Source organism: Taudactylus pleione, unplaced genomic scaffold (genome assembly GCF_031769625.1).
Source record: "Taudactylus pleione unplaced genomic scaffold, aTauple2 ptg000262l, whole genome shotgun sequence".
In the NCBI taxonomy this organism is placed as follows: domain Eukaryota; kingdom Metazoa; phylum Chordata; class Amphibia; order Anura; family Myobatrachidae; genus Taudactylus; species Taudactylus pleione.
In genome coordinates, this window is record NW_028284664.1 from 5,735,001 (window position 1) to 5,747,852 (window position 12,852).

At 34.9% G+C, this 12,852-nt stretch overlaps 12 non-coding genes across 12 annotated transcripts; all 12 read left to right on the forward strand.

The window, feature by feature from the left end:
* The first annotated feature begins 726 nt into the window (after positions 1 to 726).
* LOC148514459 (U6 spliceosomal RNA) lies at positions 727 to 833 on the forward strand. The gene has a single exon (XR_015879959.1). It is a non-coding gene; the product is annotated as a U6 spliceosomal RNA (small nuclear RNA).
* A 522-nt stretch (positions 834 to 1,355) lies between these two features.
* Positions 1,356 to 1,462, forward strand: LOC148514460 (U6 spliceosomal RNA). The gene has a single exon (XR_015879961.1). It is a non-coding gene; the product is annotated as a U6 spliceosomal RNA (small nuclear RNA).
* A 522-nt stretch (positions 1,463 to 1,984) lies between these two features.
* Positions 1,985 to 2,091, forward strand: LOC148514461 (U6 spliceosomal RNA). Its single transcript, XR_015879962.1, has one exon. It is a non-coding gene; the product is annotated as a U6 spliceosomal RNA (small nuclear RNA).
* Positions 2,092 to 3,621: 1,530 nt separating this feature from the next.
* On the forward strand, positions 3,622 to 3,728 carry LOC148514462 (U6 spliceosomal RNA). Its single transcript, XR_015879963.1, has one exon. It is a non-coding gene; the product is annotated as a U6 spliceosomal RNA (small nuclear RNA).
* Positions 3,729 to 4,250: 522 nt separating this feature from the next.
* LOC148514463 (U6 spliceosomal RNA) lies at positions 4,251 to 4,357 on the forward strand. Its single transcript, XR_015879964.1, has one exon. It is a non-coding gene; the product is annotated as a U6 spliceosomal RNA (small nuclear RNA).
* A 1,530-nt stretch (positions 4,358 to 5,887) lies between these two features.
* On the forward strand, positions 5,888 to 5,994 carry LOC148514464 (U6 spliceosomal RNA). Its single transcript, XR_015879965.1, has one exon. It is a non-coding gene; the product is annotated as a U6 spliceosomal RNA (small nuclear RNA).
* Positions 5,995 to 6,516: 522 nt separating this feature from the next.
* Positions 6,517 to 6,623, forward strand: LOC148514465 (U6 spliceosomal RNA). The gene has a single exon (XR_015879966.1). It is a non-coding gene; the product is annotated as a U6 spliceosomal RNA (small nuclear RNA).
* Positions 6,624 to 7,145: 522 nt separating this feature from the next.
* On the forward strand, positions 7,146 to 7,252 carry LOC148514466 (U6 spliceosomal RNA). The gene has a single exon (XR_015879573.1). It is a non-coding gene; the product is annotated as a U6 spliceosomal RNA (small nuclear RNA).
* A 1,531-nt stretch (positions 7,253 to 8,783) lies between these two features.
* Positions 8,784 to 8,890, forward strand: LOC148514467 (U6 spliceosomal RNA). The gene has a single exon (XR_015879967.1). It is a non-coding gene; the product is annotated as a U6 spliceosomal RNA (small nuclear RNA).
* Positions 8,891 to 9,412: 522 nt separating this feature from the next.
* Positions 9,413 to 9,519, forward strand: LOC148514468 (U6 spliceosomal RNA). Its single transcript, XR_015879968.1, has one exon. It is a non-coding gene; the product is annotated as a U6 spliceosomal RNA (small nuclear RNA).
* Positions 9,520 to 11,050: 1,531 nt separating this feature from the next.
* LOC148514469 (U6 spliceosomal RNA) lies at positions 11,051 to 11,157 on the forward strand. Its single transcript, XR_015879969.1, has one exon. It is a non-coding gene; the product is annotated as a U6 spliceosomal RNA (small nuclear RNA).
* A 522-nt stretch (positions 11,158 to 11,679) lies between these two features.
* LOC148514470 (U6 spliceosomal RNA) lies at positions 11,680 to 11,786 on the forward strand. Its single transcript, XR_015879970.1, has one exon. It is a non-coding gene; the product is annotated as a U6 spliceosomal RNA (small nuclear RNA).
* The last annotated feature ends 1,066 nt before the right edge of the window (positions 11,787 to 12,852 follow it).

Below are 12,852 nucleotides of genomic sequence, written 5' to 3' on the forward strand. Positions count from 1 at the left end.
TACCATATGCTATTCATCTGTATTTTTTACTTTTATTGTTAATTGAGCCAAAAGATAGTGCACACAATACTTAATTTACAATCTTAAAGTTTAGCAGTTACATAATTTGCATATATCCAAATTTGTTTAGCAACAAATACATTTTAAGTGTAAACTATGTCATTTTTGACCTTTTTGCCCACTTATTTGACATTAACCGATTACATAAATGGTGATTAGCATATGATTAGTATTATAAACTAAAAACATTTAGAAGTAAAATTCTTTAGTCTCCCTAAACTAAATGCTATAAACTATAAAGTTATAAAAAAGAATGGTTATTTAATGGGCAGTAAATGTTTTTTTGGCTGGAGATTTTGCTGATGTCTGGAAACCTGGCTGCTTAGATGCACAGGGGTGCCTGGCAAAGAGCACCCATTTTTGTCAAGTGCCATCCTAGCCAAAGAATGCAAAGAAGCAATTTTAGTCTAGTACAGTCTATGGTTTTGAAGAAATGAACCTCTACATGCCAATTTTCATAATTTGTTTCACTGTGGTATGTATGGAAATCGATGGCTATTTCTTAATGGGATATTGAATTTTTTTGCCAGTTAGCAGCTCTATCTTGTTAATGTTCTCCAGTTTATAATACCCTATTTAAATTTTACTTCCAACTTTCCCTCTCCCTAAGATCAATCTTGAGGCACATGGTGGGGTATATAACTCTTAGGACTTTGCTTTTGGAATGTGCTTGCTTCGGCAGCACATATACTAAAATTGGAACGATACAGAGAAGATTAGCATGGCCCCTGCGCAAGGATGACACGCAAATTCGTGAAGCGTTCCATATTTTAGGTATATAGCTCTGGACAAATTAATTCGATTCCACTTAAGATACCTGCAGATAAAAAGTCAAGAAATTTTGCAAGCAAAGAACAAATCGACCAACTTTTTTATGACAAAATCAGTTCGACATGACATATCATTTTCAAATTCAATTCTTGTCTAAATTGTGCAGGTTGTCTCAGTACTTCTATTAAGTCTTAGAAAACTATTTTGCCATTTTCCATTCCTACTTCACTTGTTCTGTACTTAGGACCAATTTTAATCTTGTACAGCCTATGGTTCCAAAAGAAATGAACCTCCACATGCTAATTTGCATAATTTATTTGACTGTGGTACGTATAGAAATTGGTGGCCTTTCCTTAATGGGATATTGAATTTTTTGCCAGTAAGTAGCTCTATCTTGTTTATTGTAAAGTGTTCTCCAGTCTTTGAAACCCCATCTGAATTTAACTTCCATCTTTTACTCTCCCTAAGATCAATCTTGAGGCACATGGTGGGGTATATATATCTTAGGACTTTGCTTTTGGAATGTGCTTGCTTCGGCAGCACATATACTAAAATTGGAACGATACAGAGAAGATTAGCATGGCCCCTGCGCAAGGATGACACGCAAATTCGTGAAGCGTTCCATATTTTAGGTATATAGCTCTGGACAAATTAATTCGATTCCACTTAAGATACCTGCAGATAAAAAGTCAAGAAATTTTGCAAGCAAAGAACAAATCGACCAACTTTTTTATGACAAAATCAGTTCGACATGACATATCATTTTCAAATTCAATTCTTGTCTAAATTGTGCAGGTTGTCTCAGTACTTCTATTAAGTCTTAGAAAACTATTTTAACATTTTCCATTCCTACTTCACTTGTTCTGTACTTAGGAGCAATTTTAATCTTGTACAGCCTATGGTTCCAAAAGAAATGAACCTCCACATGCTAATTTGCATAATTTATTTGACTGTGGTACGTATAGAAATTGGTGGCCTTTCCTTAATGGGATATTGAATTTTTTGCCAGTAAGTAGCTCTATCTTGTTTATTGTAAAGTGTTCTCCAGTCTTTGAAACCCCATCTGAATTTAACTTCCATCTTTTACTCTCCCTAAGATCAATCTTGAGGCACATGGTGGGGTATATATATCTTAGGACTTTGCTTTTGGAATGTGCTTGCTTCGGCAGCACATATACTAAAATTGGAACGATACAGAGAAGATTAGCATGGCCCCTGCGCAAGGATGACACGCAAATTCGTGAAGCGTTCCATATTTTAGGTATATAGCTCTGGACAAATTAATTCTTTTCCACTTAATGATACCTGCAGATAAAAAGGTAAGAAATTTTGCAAGCAAAGAACAAATCGACCAACTCTTGTATGATGTCATCAGTTAGACATGACTTATCATTGTGTGAATTGTGCAGACTGCCTCAGTTATATTTAAACTTAGAAAATTATTTAGACACCTTCAATTCTTATTGAACTTGCAGGGGTGTATCTATTGGTCGAAGCGGAAACGTAAGGGACAGGTGCCCCCTCCAAGTCACTCCAGGCCTGAAGGCATGAATATGCACTGCTGCACCCAATAGGTTCTGCTTGGTACAGTGGAAAAATCTATCTTTCTTTATCCAATACCTATTCATAACTCTAGACAATTGTACAGTACAAAACCACAATCTCCAGCAAATCACATCTGCTATTATATAAATATTGAAGCCCATGGTGCATGCTGCAATCACCTAATTTGCTTAATGCATGAGATTTAAGACCCTTTCCACAAAGAACAAATGCCTAGCTTCTCCCCCTACACATAATGTTCTATCAAGAAACTCCCCAAGCACCCATGAATATACTAGACTTCTAAAACTTCTTTTTTTAACTCTGTTCCACAAAAATAAGAACTGAACACATAATGTATTAGATGCCAAACCAAGGAGCCATTCACAACACATAAGCACCTCTAACAGAATGTACAAATATAAAAATAAAATGTTAGGGCTAGTTTAAATCATATACCAATACAATTAGGGAGACCAAGTTGTGGCTTCAAAATATAAATATATTATAATAAATAATACTTACCATATGCTATTCATCTGTATTTTTTACTTTTATTGTTAATTGAGCCAAAAGATAGTGCACACAATACTTAATTTACAATCTTAAAGTTTAGCAGTTACATAATTTGCATATATCCAAATTTGTTTAGCAACAAATACATTTTAAGTGTAAACTATGTCATTTTTGACCTTTTTGCCCACTTATTTGACATTAACCGATTACATAAATGGTGATTAGCATATGATTAGTATTATAAACTAAAAACATTTAGAAGTAAAATTCTTTAGTCTCCCTAAACTAAATGCTATAAACTATAAAGTTATAAAAAAGAATGGTTATTTAATGGGCAGTAAATGTTTTTTTGGCTGGAGATTTTGCTGATGTCTGGAAACCTGGCTGCTTAGATGCACAGGGGTGCCTGGCAAAGAGCACCCATTTTTGTCAAGTGCCATCCTAGCCAAAGAATGCAAAGAAGCAATTTTAGTCTAGTACAGTCTATGGTTTTGAAGAAATGAACCTCTACATGCCAATTTTCATAATTTGTTTCACTGTGGTATGTATGGAAATCGATGGCTATTTCTTAATGGGATATTGAATTTTTTTGCCAGTTAGCAGCTCTATCTTGTTAATGTTCTCCAGTTTATAAAACCCTATTTAAATTTTACTTCCAACTTTCCCTCTCCCTAAGATCAATCTTGAGGCACATGGTGGGGTATATAACTCTTAGGACTTTGCTTTTGGAATGTGCTTGCTTCGGCAGCACATATACTAAAATTGGAACGATACAGAGAAGATTAGCATGGCCCCTGCGCAAGGATGACACGCAAATTCGTGAAGCGTTCCATATTTTAGGTATATAGCTCTGGACAAATTAATTCGATTCCACTTAAGATACCTGCAGATAAAAAGTCAAGAAATTTTGCAAGCAAAGAACAAATCGACCAACTTTTTTATGACAAAATCAGTTCGACATGACATATCATTTTCAAATTCAATTCTTGTCTAAATTGTGCAGGTTGTCTCAGTACTTCTATTAAGTCTTAGAAAACTATTTTGCCATTTTCCATTCCTACTTCACTTGTTCTGTACTTAGGAGCAATTTTAATCTTGTACAGCCTATGGTTCCAAAAGAAATGAACCTCCACATGCTAATTTGCATAATTTATTTGACTGTGGTACGTATAGAAATTGGTGGCCTTTCCTTAATGGGATATTGAATTTTTTGCCAGTAAGTAGCTCTATCTTGTTTATTGTAAAGTGTTCTCCAGTCTTTGAAACCCCATCTGAATTTAACTTCCATCTTTTACTCTCCCTAAGATCAATCTTGAGGCACATGGTGGGGTATATATATCTTAGGACTTTGCTTTTGGAATGTGCTTGCTTCGGCAGCACATATACTAAAATTGGAACGATACAGAGAAGATTAGCATGGCCCCTGCGCAAGGATGACACGCAAATTCGTGAAGCGTTCCATATTTTAGGTATATAGCTCTGGACAAATTAATTCTTTTCCACTTAATGATACCTGCAGATAAAAAGGTAAGAAATTTTGCAAGCAAAGAACAAATCGACCAACTCTTGTATGATGTCATCAGTTAGACATGACTTATCATTGTGTGAATTGTGCAGACTGCCTCAGTTATATTTAAACTTAGAAAATTATTTAGCCACCTTCAATTCTTATTGAACTTGCAGGGGTGTATCTATTGGTCGAAGCGGAAACGTAAGGGACAGGTGCCCCCTCCAAGTCACTCCAGGCCTGAAGGCATGAATATGCACTGCTGCACCCAATAGGTTCTGCTTGGTACAGTGGAAAAATCTATCTTTCTTTATCCAATACCTATTCATAACTCTAGACAATTGTACAGTACGAAACCACAATCTCCAGCAAATCAAATCTGCTATTATATAATTATTGAAGCCCATGGTGCATGCTGCAATCACCTAATTTGCTTAATGCATGAGATTTAAGACCCTTTCCACAAAGAACAAATGCCTAGCTTCTCCCCCTATACGTAATGTTCTATCAAGAAACTCCCCAAGCACCCATGAATATACTAGACTTCTAAAACTTCTTTTTTTAACTCTGTTCCACAAAAATAAGAACTGAACACATAATGTATTAGATGCCAAACCAAGGAGCCATTCACAACACATAAGCACCTCTAACAGAATGTACAAATATAAAAATAAAATGTTAGGGCTAGTTTAAATCATATACCAATACAATTAGGGAGACCAAGTTGTGGCTTCAAAATATAAATATATTATAATATATAATACTTACCATATGCTATTCATCTGTATTTTTTACTTTTATTGTTAATTGAGCCAAAAGATAGTGCACACAATACTTAATTTACAATCTTAAAGTTTAGCAGTTACATAATTTGCATATATCCAAATTTGTTTAGCAACAAATACATTTTAAGTGTAAACTATGTCATTTTTTACCTTTTTGCCCACTTATTTGACATTAACCGATTACATAAATGGTGATTAGCATATGATTAGTATTATAAACTAAAAACATTTAGAAGTAAAATTCTTTAGTCTCCCTAAACTAAATGCTATAAACTATAAAGTTATAAAAAAGAATGGTTATTTAATGGGCAGTAAATGTTTTTTTGGCTGGAGATTTTGCTGATGTCTGGAAACCTGGCTGCTTAGATGCACAGGGGTGCCTGGCAAAGAGCACCCATTTTTGTCAAGTGCCATCCTAGCCAAAGAATGCAAAGAAGCAATTTTAGCCTAGTACAGTCTATGGTTTTGAAGAAATGAACCTCTACATGCCAATTTTCATAATTTGTTTCACTGTGATATGTATGGAAATCGATGGCTATTCCTTAATGGGATATTGAATTTTTTTGCCAGTTAGCAGCTCTATCTTGTTAATGTTCTCCAGTTTATAAAACCCTATTTAAATTTTACTTCCAACTTTCACTCTCCCTAAGATCAATCTTGAGGCACATGGTGGGGTATATAACTCTTAGGACTTTGCTTTTGGAATGTGCTTGCTTCGGCAGCACATATACTAAAATTGGAACGATACAGAGAAGATTAGCATGGCCCCTGCGCAAGGATGACACGCAAATTCGTGAAGCGTTCCATATTTTAGGTATATAGCTCTGGACAAATTAATTCGATTCCACTTAAGATACCTGCAGATAAAAAGTCAAGAAATTTTGCAAGCAAAGAACAAATCGACCAACTTTTTTATGACAAAATCAGTTCGACATGACATATCATTTTCAAATTCAATTCTTGTCTAAATTGTGCAGGTTGTCTCAGTACTTCTATTAAGTCTTAGAAAACTATTTTGCCATTTTCCATTCCTACTTCACTTGTTCTGTACTTAGGAGCAATTTTAATCTTGTACAGCCTATGGTTCCAAAAGAAATGAACCTCCACATGCTAATTTGCATAATTTATTTGACTGTGGTACGTATAGAAATTGGTGGCCTTTCCTTAATGGGATATTGAATTTTTTGCCAGTAAGTAGCTCTATCTTGTTTATTGTAAAGTGTTCTCCAGTCTTTGAAACCCCATCTGAATTTAACTTCCATCTTTTACTCTCCCTAAGATCAATCTTGAGGCACATGGTGGGGTATATATATCTTAGGACTTTGCTTTTGGAATGTGCTTGCTTCGGCAGCACATATACTAAAATTGGAACGATACAGAGAAGATTAGCATGGCCCCTGCGCAAGGATGACACGCAAATTCGTGAAGCGTTCCATATTTTAGGTATATAGCTCTGGACAAATTAATTCGATTCCACTTAAGATACCTGCAGATAAAAAGTCAAGAAATTTTGCAAGCAAAGAACAAATCGACCAACTTTTTTATGACAAAATCAGTTCGACATGACATATCATTTTCAAATTCAATTCTTGTCTAAATTGTGCAGGTTGTCTCAGTACTTCTATTAAGTCTTAGAAAACTATTTTAACATTTTCCATTCCTACTTCACTTGTTCTGTACTTAGGAGCAATTTTAATCTTGTACAGCCTATGGTTCCAAAAGAAATGAACCTCCACATGCTAATTTGCATAATTTATTTGACTGTGGTACGTATAGAAATTGGTGGCCTTTCCTTAATGGGATATTGAATTTTTTGCCAGTAAGTAGCTCTATCTTGTTTATTGTAAAGTGTTCTCCAGTCTTTGAAACCCCATCTGAATTTAACTTCCATCTTTTACTCTCCCTAAGATCAATCTTGAGGCACATGGTGGGGTATATATATCTTAGGACTTTGCTTTTAGAATGTGCTTGCTTCGGCAGCACATATACTAAAATTGGAACCATACAGAGAAGATTAGCATGGCCCCTGCGCAAGGATGACACGCAAATTCGTGAAGCGTTCCATATTTTAGGTATATAGCTCTGGACAAATTAATTCTTTTCCACTTAATGATACCTGCAGATAAAAAGGTAAGAAGTTTTGCAAGCAAAGAACAAATCGACCAACTCTTGTATGATGTCATCAGTTAGACATGACTTATCATTGTGTGAATTGTGCAGACTGCCTCAGTTATATTTAAACTTAGAAAATTATTTAGCCACCTTCAATTCTTATTGAACTTGCAGGGGTGTATCTATTGGTCGAAGCGGAAACGTAAGGGACAGGTGCCCCCTCCAAGTCACTCCAGGCCTGAAGGCATGAATATGCACTGCTGCACCCAATAGGTTCTGCTTGGTACAGTGGAAAAATCTATCTTTCTTTATCCAATACCTATTCATAACTCTAGACAATTGTACAGTACAAAACCACAATCTCCAGCAAATCAAATCTGCTATTATATAATTATTGAAGCCCATGGTGCATGCTGCAATCACCTAATTTGCTTAATGCATGAGATTTAAGACCCTTTCCACAAAGAACAAATGCCTAGCTTCTCCCCCTACACATAATGTTCTATCAAGAAACTCCCCAAGCACCCATGAATATACTAGACTTCTAAAAATTATTTTTTTAACTCTGTTCCACAAAAATAAGAACTGAACACATAATGTATTAGATGTCAAACCAAGGAGCCATTCACAACACATAAGCACCTCTAACAGAATGTACAAATATAAAAATAAAATGTTAGGGCTAGTTTAAATCATATACCAATACAATTAGGGAGACCAAGTTGTGGCTTCAAAATATATATATATTATTAATTTATAATACTTACCATATGCTATTCATCTGTATTTTTTACTTTTATTGTTAATTGAGCCAAAAGATAGTGCACACAATACTTAATTTACAATCTTAAAGTTTAGCAGTTACATAATTTGCATATATCCAAATTTGTTTAGCAACAAATACATTTTAAGTGTAAACTATGTCATTTTTTACCTTTTTGCCCACTTATTTGACATTAACCGATTACATAAATGGTGATTAGCATATGATTAGTATTATAAACTAAAAACATTTAGAAGTAAAATTCTTTAGTCTCCCTAAACTAAATGCTATAAACTATAAAGTTATAAAAAAGAATGGTTATTTAATGGGCAGTAAATGTTTTTTTGGCTGGAGATTTTGCTGATGTCTGGAAACCTGGCTGCTTAGATGCACAGGGGTGCCTGGCAAAGAGCACCCATTTTTGTCAAGTGCCATCCTAGCCAAAGAATGCAAAGAAGCAATTTTAGCCTAGTACAGTCTATGGTTTTGAAGAAATGAACCTCTACATGCCAATTTTCATAATTTGTTTCACTGTGATATGTATGGAAATCGATGGCTATTCCTTAATGGGATATTGAATTTTTTTGCCAGTTAGCAGCTCTATCTTGTTAATGTTCTCCAGTTTATAAAACCCTATTTAAATTTTACTTCCAACTTTCACTCTCCCTAAGATCAATCTTGAGGCACATGGTGGGGTATATAACTCTTAGGACTTTGCTTTTGGAATGTGCTTGCTTCGGCAGCACATATACTAAAATTGGAACGATACAGAGAAGATTAGCATGGCCCCTGCGCAAGGATGACACGCAAATTCGTGAAGCGTTCCATATTTTAGGTATATAGCTCTGGACAAATTAATTCGATTCCACTTAAGATACCTGCAGATAAAAAGTCAAGAAATTTTGCAAGCAAAGAACAAATCGACCAACTTTTTTATGACAAAATCAGTTCGACATGACATATCATTTTCAAATTCAATTCTTGTCTAAATTGTGCAGGTTGTCTCAGTACTTCTATTAAGTCTTAGAAAACTATTTTGCCATTTTCCATTCCTACTTCACTTGTTCTGTACTTAGGAGCAATTTTAATCTTGTACAGCCTATGGTTCCAAAAGAAATGAACCTCCACATGCTAATTTGCATAATTTATTTGACTGTGGTACGTATAGAAATTGGTGGCCTTTCCTTAATGGGATATTGAATTTTTTGCCAGTAAGTAGCTCTATCTTGTTTATTGTAAAGTGTTCTCCAGTCTTTGAAACCCCATCTGAATTTAACTTCCATCTTTTACTCTCCCTAAGATCAATCTTGAGGCACATGGTGGGGTATATATATCTTAGGACTTTGCTTTTGGAATGTGCTTGCTTCGGCAGCACATATACTAAAATTGGAACGATACAGAGAAGATTAGCATGGCCCCTGCGCAAGGATGACACGCAAATTCGTGAAGCGTTCCATATTTTAGGTATATAGCTCTGGACAAATTAATTCTTTTCCACTTAATGATACCTGCAGATAAAAAGGTAAGAAATTTTGCAAGCAAAGAACAAATCGACCAACTCTTGTATGATGTCATCAGTTAGACATGACTTATCATTGTGTGAATTGTGCAGACTGCCTCAGTTATATTTAAACTTAGAAAATTATTTAGCCACCTTCAATTCTTATTGAACTTGCAGGGGTGTATCTATTGGTCGAAGCGGAAACGTAAGGGACAGGTGCCCCCTCCAAGTCACTCCAGGCCTGAAGGCATGAATATGCACTGCTGCACCCAATAGGTTCTGCTTGGTACAGTGGAAAAATCTATCTTTCTTTATCCAATACCTATTCATAACTCTAGACAATTGTACAGTACGAAACCACAATCTCCAGCAAATCAAATCTGCTATTATATAATTATTGAAGCCCATGGTGCATGCTGCAATCACCTAATTTGCTTAATGCATGAGATTTAAGACCCTTTCCACAAAGAACAAATGCCTAGCTTCTCCCCCTACACATAATGTTCTATCAAGAAACTCCCCAAGCACCCATGAATATACTAGACTTCTAAAAATTATTTTTTTAACTCTGTTCCACAAAAATAAGAACTGAACACATAATGTATTAGATGTCAAACCAAGGAGCCATTCACAACACATAAGCACCTCTAACAGAATGTACAAATATAAAAATAAAATGTTAGGGCTAGTTTAAATCATATACCAATACAATTAGGGAGACCAAGTTGTGGCTTCAAAATATATATATATTATTAATTTATAATACTTACCATATGCTATTCATCTGTATTTTTTACTTTTATTGTTAATTGAGCCAAAAGATAGTGCACACAATACTTAATTTACAATCTTAAAGTTTAGCAGTTACATAATTTGCATATATCCAAATTTGTTTAGCAACAAATACATTTTAAGTGTAAACTATGTCATTTTTTACCTTTTTGCCCACTTATTTGACATTAACCGATTACATAAATGGTGATTAGCATATGATTAGTATTATAAACTAAAAACATTTAGAAGTAAAATTCTTTAGTCTCCCTAAACTAAATGCTATAAACTATAAAGTTATAAAAAAGAATGGTTATTTAATGGGCAGTAAATGTTTTTTTGGCTGGAGATTTTGCTGATGTCTGGAAACCTGGCTGCTTAGATGCACAGGGGTGCCTGGCAAAGAGCACCCATTTTTGTCAAGTGCCATCCTAGCCAAAGAATGCAAAGAAGCAATTTTAGCCTAGTACAGTCTATGGTTTTGAAGAAATGAACCTCTACATGCCAATTTTCATAATTTGTTTCACTGTGATATGTATGGAAATCGATGGCTATTCCTTAATGGGATATTGAATTTTTTTGCCAGTTAGCAGCTCTATCTTGTTAATGTTCTCCAGTTTATAAAACCCTATTTAAATTTTACTTCCAACTTTCACTCTCCCTAAGATCAATCTTGAGGCACATGGTGGGGTATATAACTCTTAGGACTTTGCTTTTGGAATGTGCTTGCTTCGGCAGCACATATACTAAAATTGGAACGATACAGAGAAGATTAGCATGGCCCCTGCGCAAGGATGACACGCAAATTCGTGAAGCGTTCCATATTTTAGGTATATAGCTCTGGACAAATTAATTCGATTCCACTTAAGATACCTGCAGATAAAAAGTCAAGAAATTTTGCAAGCAAAGAACAAATCGACCAACTTTTTTATGACAAAATCAGTTCGACATGACATATCATTTTCAAATTCAATTCTTGTCTAAATTGTGCAGGTTGTCTCAGTACTTCTATTAAGTCTTAGAAAACTATTTTGCCATTTTCCATTCCTACTTCACTTGTTCTGTACTTAGGAGCAATTTTAATCTTGTACAGCCTATGGTTCCAAAAGAAATGAACCTCCACATGCTAATTTGCATAATTTATTTGACTGTGGTACGTATAGAAATTGGTGGCCTTTCCTTAATGGGATATTGAATTTTTTGCCAGTAAGTAGCTCTATCTTGTTTATTGTAAAGTGTTCTCCAGTCTTTGAAACCCCATCTGAATTTAACTTCCATCTTTTACTCTCCCTAAGATCAATCTTGAGGCACATGGTGGGGTATATATATCTTAGGACTTTGCTTTTGGAATGTGCTTGCTTCGGCAGCACATATACTAAAATTGGAACGATACAGAGAAGATTAGCATGGCCCCTGCGCAAGGATGACACGCAAATTCGTGAAGCGTTCCATATTTTAGGTATATAGCTCTGGACAAATTAATTCTTTTCCACTTAATGATACCTGCAGATAAAAAGGTAAGAAATTTTGCAAGCAAAGAACAAATCGACCAACTCTTGTATGATGTCATCAGTTAGACATGACTTATCATTGTGTGAATTGTGCAGACTGCCTCAGTTATATTTAAACTTAGAAAATTATTTAGCCACCTTCAATTCTTATTGAACTTGCAGGGGTGTATCTATTGGTCGAAGCGGAAACGTAAGGGACAGGTGCCCCCTCCAAGTCACTCCAGGCCTGAAGGCATGAATATGCACTGCTGCACCCAATAGGTTCTGCTTGGTACAGTGGAAAAATCTATCTTTCTTTATCCAATACCTATTCATAACTCTAGACAATTGTACAGTACGAAACCACAATCTCCAGCAAATCAAATCTGCTATTATATAATTATTGAAGCCCATGGTGCATGCTGCAATCACCTAATTTGCTTAATGCATGAGATTTAAGACCCTTTCCACAAAGAACAAATGCCTAGCTACTCCCCCTATACATAATGTTCTATCAAGAAACTCCCCAAGCACCCATGAATATACTAGACTTCTAAAACTTCTTTTTTTAACTCTGTTCCACAAAAATAAGAACTGAACACATAATGTATTAGATGCCAAACCAAGGAGCCATTCACAACACATAAGCACCTCTAACAGAATGTACAAATATAAAAATAAAATGTTAGGGCTAGTTTAAATCATATACCAATACAATTAGGGAGACCAAGTTGTGGCTTCAAAATATAAATATATTATAATATATAATACTTACCATATGCTATTCATCTGTATTTTTTACTTTTATTGTTAATTGAGCCAAAAGATAGTGCACACAATACTTAATTTACAATCTTAAAGTTTAGCAGTTACATAATTTGCATATATCCAAATTTGTTTAGCAACAAATACATTTTAAGTGTAAACTATGTCATTTTTGACCTTTTTGCCCACTTATTTGACATTAACCGATTACATAAATGGTGATTAGCATATGATTAGTATTATAAACTAAAAACATTTAGAAGTAAAAT